At 36.9% G+C, this 7,476-nt stretch overlaps 1 pseudogene; it reads left to right on the top strand.

Annotated features, from left to right (window-relative positions):
- The first annotated feature begins 6,436 nt into the window (after positions 1 to 6,436).
- Positions 6,437 to 7,018, top strand: LOC143679021 (heterogeneous nuclear ribonucleoprotein D-like pseudogene; annotated as a pseudogene).
- The last annotated feature ends 458 nt before the right edge of the window (positions 7,019 to 7,476 follow it).

Genomic DNA, 7,476 nt, shown 5'->3' with positions numbered 1-7,476 from the left:
TTATTTTTCCAGCAGATAAATTGACAATTGGAGTTGTTTTTCTGATAACACAAATATAAATTATACCTTCACTTGTTTATAAAGATTCTGCAGCTACCCTTAATCTAAAAACAAATATGTACCTCCACTAGTTTTTATAAATATAGTTATTTAGGATAAGCTGTATTTAATTATAAAATTTCTATTAGACTATTTTTTTTAGTCTATGAAAATTTACTTCCACTGTTATAAATCTCAAAGTTTCACATATTGTCATCAATCTAAATTAAATATCTGAAGCACTTTGTGCATAGAATTCAGTGAACACTAAAAAGCAAAGAAACTCTACTAATTATAAACAGTGGTACTTTTTTTCACTGAAACTATCTGGTTAAACAACATTTTAGGAACATTGTGCATTCATGCTTTTTATAATAGTGTCTTATTTACCTAGGTTCCTCAAGCAAATACCATGTAATGGGCTGGTTTAACCAATGGGAAGGTATTAGCCTACAGTTTTGAGGTGAAAAGAAAGTCCAAATCAAGGCAGAGTAATTTTAGAAATAAAAAATGCAATAACCAAAATTAAGAGCCCAATATGAGTATAACTGATTAGACACAACAGAAAGGAGTTTTGTGATCTAGAAAATGAGTCAGTAGAATATGTACCAAATGAAGAAAGGGGAGTTAAATAGATGGGGAAAATGAAAATAGTGTGAGAATGTCTAACATGCATGAAATTGGAGACCTAGATGAAGAGAAACTGGAGCAGAAAAAATATTTGAAGTTATGGTAGCAAGGAATATTTCAAATTTAATATAAGATACCAAGCTAGAGACTGAAGACTCTCTTCAAGCACTAGGTAGAAGAAAGTCATATCTAAATGCATTGTTAGTGGAAATGTAAATTGGTACTATACTTTGAAAACTGTTTGTTTTTTTTCTACTGAAGTTTAAAAATTTGAATACCCTGTGACTCAGTAATTGCAATTTGAGGTATAAACCCAACAGAAATGTTGTGTATATGTACCGCAGGAAACACAAGTAAGAAAGTATGTAGAACCATTAATAATTGTAGCTTCAAAGTAGAAAGAACAAAAATGTTTATCAAGTGTAAAATGAATGAATAAATTGTGATATATTCAAGCATGTCTTTCATCAATCAATTGGACTACGATTACACACAGAGCCACATAGATGATTCTCACAAAAAATACTGAGCCAAAGAAACTAGAAACAAAATAATGCATACTGTATGATTCTGGTTATGTAAAATTTGAAAACAGGGTTAGAGTCAAGATAATAACTAGCTTTAGGTAGGCAGGAGAGAATATTAGTTGATGGGTTCAAGAGATACTTCTTTCACGTGTGTTGTTTATAAGGACGTTTGCTTTATGATGATCTTTTTTCTATTATATTTTCTGATAAAAATGTTAAATGTATCCTATAGATTTAGAACAATGCTGATTTGTCACTTAAAGATTTGAATGACTGAAAAGAACAGAAGGGTTTTGTTTGCTTGAAAGCTTCTCTGCCTTTTGAGTTGATGACATGAAACCTCTTGTCTTTAACTAACCTTAGTTGTCTGTCTAACATACAATATTGTTTATTTTATGCTATTACTCCACTGATGCTGTCTTTGCCCATCTGCTTTGCTTTCTTGGGACTTGCCCTGTGTGAAACACAGCTCTTAAGACTGCCATTCATGCACATTGAAACATGATTAAATATCTCAGCTTGTCTAAAAGATCTGTCTAATAGACAGCTACTATAGCAAAGTTTAAATATTCATTCCTCATTTTTTCATTCCTCCATTTGGAAAAAATACCAATAACATTTCACAATAGCACATCCATTTAAAAATAAGTTATGCTGCGACATGAATGAACCTTGAAAACATTATGCTAAGTGAAAGAAGGCAGACACAAAGGCCATGTATTGATTCCATTTATATGAAATGCCCAGAATAGGTAAATCTATAGATTTAGGAAGTACATTAATGGTTTCTAGAGTAGAAAGAATAAGTTGTGATTACTAATGGGTATGGAGTTTCTTTTAGGGCTGATGGCAGTGTCCTGGAATAATAGAGTAGTGACGGTCACACAACTTTGTGACTATACTAAACCCCAGTATACAATTTAAAAAGGTGAAGTTTATGGTCTGTGAATTGTTTCTCAATAAAGCTGTTATATCAAAACAAAACAAAACTATGCAAAACAAAAAACATTTCAGCCCTGAATTAAACATCTTAAAGAAAAAAAAACAAGTTAATCTTGCTAGGTCAAGAGAAACTGCTAACTTGCTAGGACATAAAAGTGGGATGAAAATTTTTGTGCATATTACATTTTGTACCATGTGTATATACTATCTATGAAAAGAATTAACTTTAGAAAACCCAACATTTAAAAAATATTATTTACTATATATGTGAAAAGATTTTACTCATTATGCCAGCATAGATGCTTGTTACCAAAATACTTGAAAATTCCGTAATCAGTATATTACATAATTTGAAAAAGTCGATCATCAGTGAATTCTTTATTAGAAAAAACTGAAATGATTTTGAAAGTTTCCAGCCATCCAGATTTGCAGTTGAGAATTCTGTCCCTAACATGATTCCTATTCCTTTGTAGACACCTGTTATCTCTGACAGTATTTAGGATTTTCTTGAAGCTCAGATATTTCTGCACAATCTTTTCTTTCTTCATCATGTTTTCTCTTGAATATCTTTGAAAATATTTACTAAGGCAATGTTCTAGTTTGCTAGCTGCTAGAATGCAACACACAGAGATGGACTGGCTTTCAATAAAAGGGGATTTACTTCATTAGTTCTTCAGAGGAAAGGCAGCTAACTTTCAACTGAAGTTCTTTCTTATGTGGGAAGGCACAGGGTGATCTCTGCTGGCCTTCTCTCCAGGCCTCTGGGTTCTAACAACTTTTCCCGGGGTGATTTCTTTCTGCATCTCCAAAAGCCTGGGCTGAGCTGTGAGTGCTGAGATGAGGTATGCTGAGCTACTTGGTCTGTGCTACACTGCGCTCTCTCATTTAAGCACCAGCCAATTAAATCAAACATCATTCATTGCAGCAGGCATGCCTCCTAAGTGACTGCAGACGTAATGAGCAACAGATGAGGTTCATGTTCCATTGGCTCATGTCCATAGCAACAGAACTAGGTAACTTCACCTGGCCAAGTTGACAACTGAATCTACCTACCACAAGCAGCATAATATGAGCCATGGACTCACATAAGGAATATCCTTAAGGGATCATAAATGAGTACTATTTGGCTGTCTGTACTTTTGGATTGCCAAATTAGTACTTAAAGAAGAGGGGAAGAGAGGAATTGCTCTGGACAATGTAGGAGTCTTTTTAAAAAGACGTTGTGTATCAGTCAAGGCACAGTACCCCAGAAATAGAAATTACTCTATGTGTTCAAGCAGAAAAGAATTTAAGAGTGGGAACTAGATATTTAAAAATTCAATGGGAGGCCTGGAGAAGAAGAAATTAGGTAGCTGTCTCTGGGCTTTTAGCTCCAAGGTTACACAACTGAATCTGCAATCCAGTTTTCAGGAAGCTCTTACTGTTACTGCTTTTGCAGCTGTCCATCCCATAACCACAGCATCGACAATATCTCATCAATGACACTCACACCTAGACACTAGAAGAAGAAGTCTGGTCTCCTGATTTGGAGCACATGTCTATTGAAAATTGTCTGCTGCCACAACTGCCAGAAATTGGCTACTTCTTCTGCTTTCAGACACTGAAAGTCCATTATTCTGGCAGAATCTAAATCATATCTAAAATCCCAGCTCTAAGGGCATCTGAGAAATGTAATTTTTACTTTAACAGGCCCTGTAATACAGAGGAAGAGGTGGGTGAGAATGGATGCTGTTTTGGTTTTCTAGCTGCTGACACAAATACCATGCATTGGTGTTCCAACACAGCTCTTGGAGGGCTTGGGTTGGGGCAGCCTGAAGCCCAAAGGACATCTCAGGCATGAAGTTAGACATGAATTTTAATTAAGACTTATGAACAGGAGAGGATCTTCCATGATGGTGGCCAGCCATGGAAGTTAATGCTCTGCAAAGTGGGCGAGGGAAATGCAAGGGCTCATAAGGGCTTAGGACAAGGGTATGAGAACAGAGCTTCATCAGGGCCTCCTGATACAAGGGTTTAGAGTTTTGTTATCAACAGTGGTCAAGGGAGAGGTGTTTTAATGCTTTGTTTGCAATACCATCTAAGCATTCTCCTCCTGCCCCCCACCCACCCCAGGAGATTTGATGCTTTCATTTATGTCATTGTAGGCAGCTATGAAGCAGTAACTTATCCTCTATATGGAGGAGGGGCTTTGGCTCAGGGTCTTCACAAATGGGTTGGCTTAAACATGGGGATTTATTAGCTCACTGTTTTGAAAATAGGAGAAGTCCAAATCAAGGCATCTTTAAGGCAATGCTATCTCCCAGAAGACTTTATCCCCTGGGGCTGGGTGCCAGTGATTCTTGGTCCTTGGCTTTTCTGTCACACAGAAATGTACATGGTGGTCTCTCCTGGCTTTACCTTTCTCTTCTCTGTTTCATTGACTTTCAGCTTTGGGCTGCTCCATCTAACTTTCTCTCTCTGTGGCTTTCAGTAATAGGATTTAGATCCATGCTGGTTGAGGTTAGCCACTCCTTAACTGAACTAACCTCATCATAAAGATTCTATTTATGAGTATTCACATCCATAGATATGGATTAAAACATGTTTTTGGAGGTACATAGCTCCAAGCCAACACAGATGCTTAGTGCCGATAAACCATATCTAGTGCAGTTCCCTTCTGTCCACTCCACATCCATATATATTCTTCTAAACCTAAACTTTCCCACAACAACAATAGCAACAAAAACATGCTGCTGTCAAATATAAAGCAACTATCTTCATATAAAGGAAAAATTAGTCCTAGGGGATCAGAAATTATACTTTCTCTGAGGGACCTCTTGGAATTTGACTCTATGGGTCTTGATGCATGCAGTGAGGGAATGCAATAAAAATGGGTATGAGGAAAATCAGCATCTCCATGCAAAGTAATTGCCTCAGGTGCCTCAGGTGAGGACATTCATTACTGTGTCTTCAAACAAGGCAGGTAGCCTTAACAGATCCGAAAGAAGGGTCTTAACTCTACAACAAAGGGAGGCTAAGTGAGATTTTGAGACTCAATTCCCAATTCTTATGGTACCATTCTTTCCTGGTAAATTTGCCTAAAATCCTAATTGTCCTTTAATAATCTGTAGGCTCAGACTCAGTGTATGATTACTGGCTACATCAGTCCTTGTGGTTACATATTAGAATCTTTTAGAGTAGTGGTTCTCAATGGAGAGGTTAAGGGGTGGCAATTTTGCTTCTCAGGGAACATTGGGACATTTGACAATGTTTGGAGACATTTTTAGTGTTACAGCTGGGGTTGGCTGCTATTGGCGTCTACTGGGTAGAAGCTAGGATGCTGGTAAACATCTTATGATGCACAGGACACCCCCCAAAACAAAGACTTATCCAGACCCAAATGTCAACAGTGCTAAGGTTGAGAAACCCTTTTTTAGAGGAATCAGAGAAGCTCTCTAAGTTTTTGAACAGATTTTGAGCCAGTAGTTTAAAGCCTTGAACTTGCATTGTCTTTTGTAATCTCTCAAAGGCTTTCAAAAGCAGCCACCCAACTCCAGTCCATAAATTTCTTACCATCTTAGTGTTCTATCATAACACACACTTGGTCTACCAAAGGCAGTTTATTCCAGGTGACCATATGTAATAATTTAACTATTCACCACTGCATGTCTTGGACTAACAATACCTTATTTTCCACTGGTAGTGATGTCATCACTGACTTCAAAATCAATCCAAGTCAAATAATGTATCTCAAATTCCCATAGTTGTGGTTTTATTTATTACATTTTTTAATTCCTTCCTGTATTAAACACTGTTTCATATAAAATTTCAGTACAAAAAATATAAAAGGCTCTAGCTGAAAAAAAATTGGGTACTCACAAAATCATTTGAAAGGCTGGAGAAATGTAACAAGACTTTTAGTTTCAGTGTCCTACAACTATAGCTGTGTCCAAGAGGTCAGGAATCTAAACTGACTATTGCTATTAACCCTATCCCCAACTGCCACACCGCTACGACCTTATGCTTTTAAAGCTGGTGAGTAGATGCTAGATGTGGATTTCATTCCCATAAATAATGGAACTTGTTTTGCTGCTGGCACTGCTATGTGAAGATGGGTTCTGCCTTTCACTGTTTAAATCTCATGTCACACGTAGGAGACTTGCTACATCTTGAATTACATAATTGATTTAAAATTTTTAAAAATTTAGTTCCTCACTCTTCCACCACCATTTTAAATCTAGCTGCATACAACTCTCCTCTGCTGCTGCTTCCTGGACTCAGTCTGTGTGCCAGCACCTCCTGCAGACAATTCCGCCGCCATGGAGGACATGAATGAGTACAGGAACATAGAGGAATTCACAGAGGGATCCAGGATTAATGCAAGCAAGAATCAGCAGGATGATAGTAAAATGTCTATTGGAGGCTTGAGCTGGGATACAAGCAAGACAGATCTGACTATTTGTCTTGAATTGGATATGTTGTAGACTGCACAATTAAAACAGATCTAGTCACTGGAAGATCAAGAGGATTTGGATTTGTGTTTTTCAAAGATACTGCTAATATTGCTAAGGTTTTGGAACTGAAAGAACACACACTGAATGGCAAATTGATAGACCCTAAAAGGGCGAAGCCTTTAAAAGAGAAAACCTCCCCCACCAAACACACCAAAAAAGAAGTTTTTTGTGGGTGGATTGAGTCCAGATACTTCTGAAGAGCAAATGAAAGAATATTTTGGAGGATTTGGAGAAATTGAAAATATTGAACTTCCCATGTATACAAAAACAAATGAAATAAGAGGATTTTGTTTTATCACATATAGAGATGAAGAGCCAGTAAAGACATCATTAGATAGCAGATATCGTCAAATTGGTTCTGGGAAGTATGAAATCAAAGTTGTATGAAAACAAGGATTTAATAACTATTATGATCAAGGGTATGGAAATTACAATAGTGTCTATGGTGGTGATCAGAACTATAGTGGCTATGATGGATATGATTATACTGGGTGTAGCTATGGGAACTATGGACCTGGACAGGTATATGCAGACTACAGTAGCCAACAGGGCACATATGACAATGCAACTCGAGGGATTGGTAATCACTAAACAATTATTAGCCATACTAAAGGGGGACCTTGGAGAAAACAAGAGGGAATGCTTAAGTAACCTATCTTGCAGGACAATGTTGAAGATTGGTCTTGTGTTGATCTAAGATGATTATTTTGTAAACTTCTAGTGTACAAGACACAACTGTCCAACTATGTATAGCTGCCATTTAGTTTTCCTGTTTTTATATTGTTCTTTGCTATCTGTGTTATGCTTCAGTGTGGATTTGTGTTTATATAAATTTTATTTTATGA

Source organism: Tamandua tetradactyla, chromosome 1, assembly GCF_023851605.1.
Source record: "Tamandua tetradactyla isolate mTamTet1 chromosome 1, mTamTet1.pri, whole genome shotgun sequence".
Taxonomy (NCBI): Eukaryota; Metazoa; Chordata; class Mammalia; order Pilosa; family Myrmecophagidae; genus Tamandua; species Tamandua tetradactyla.
The sequence above is the reverse complement of the archived record's forward strand: the minus strand, read 5'-3'. Positions and strand labels throughout refer to the sequence as shown.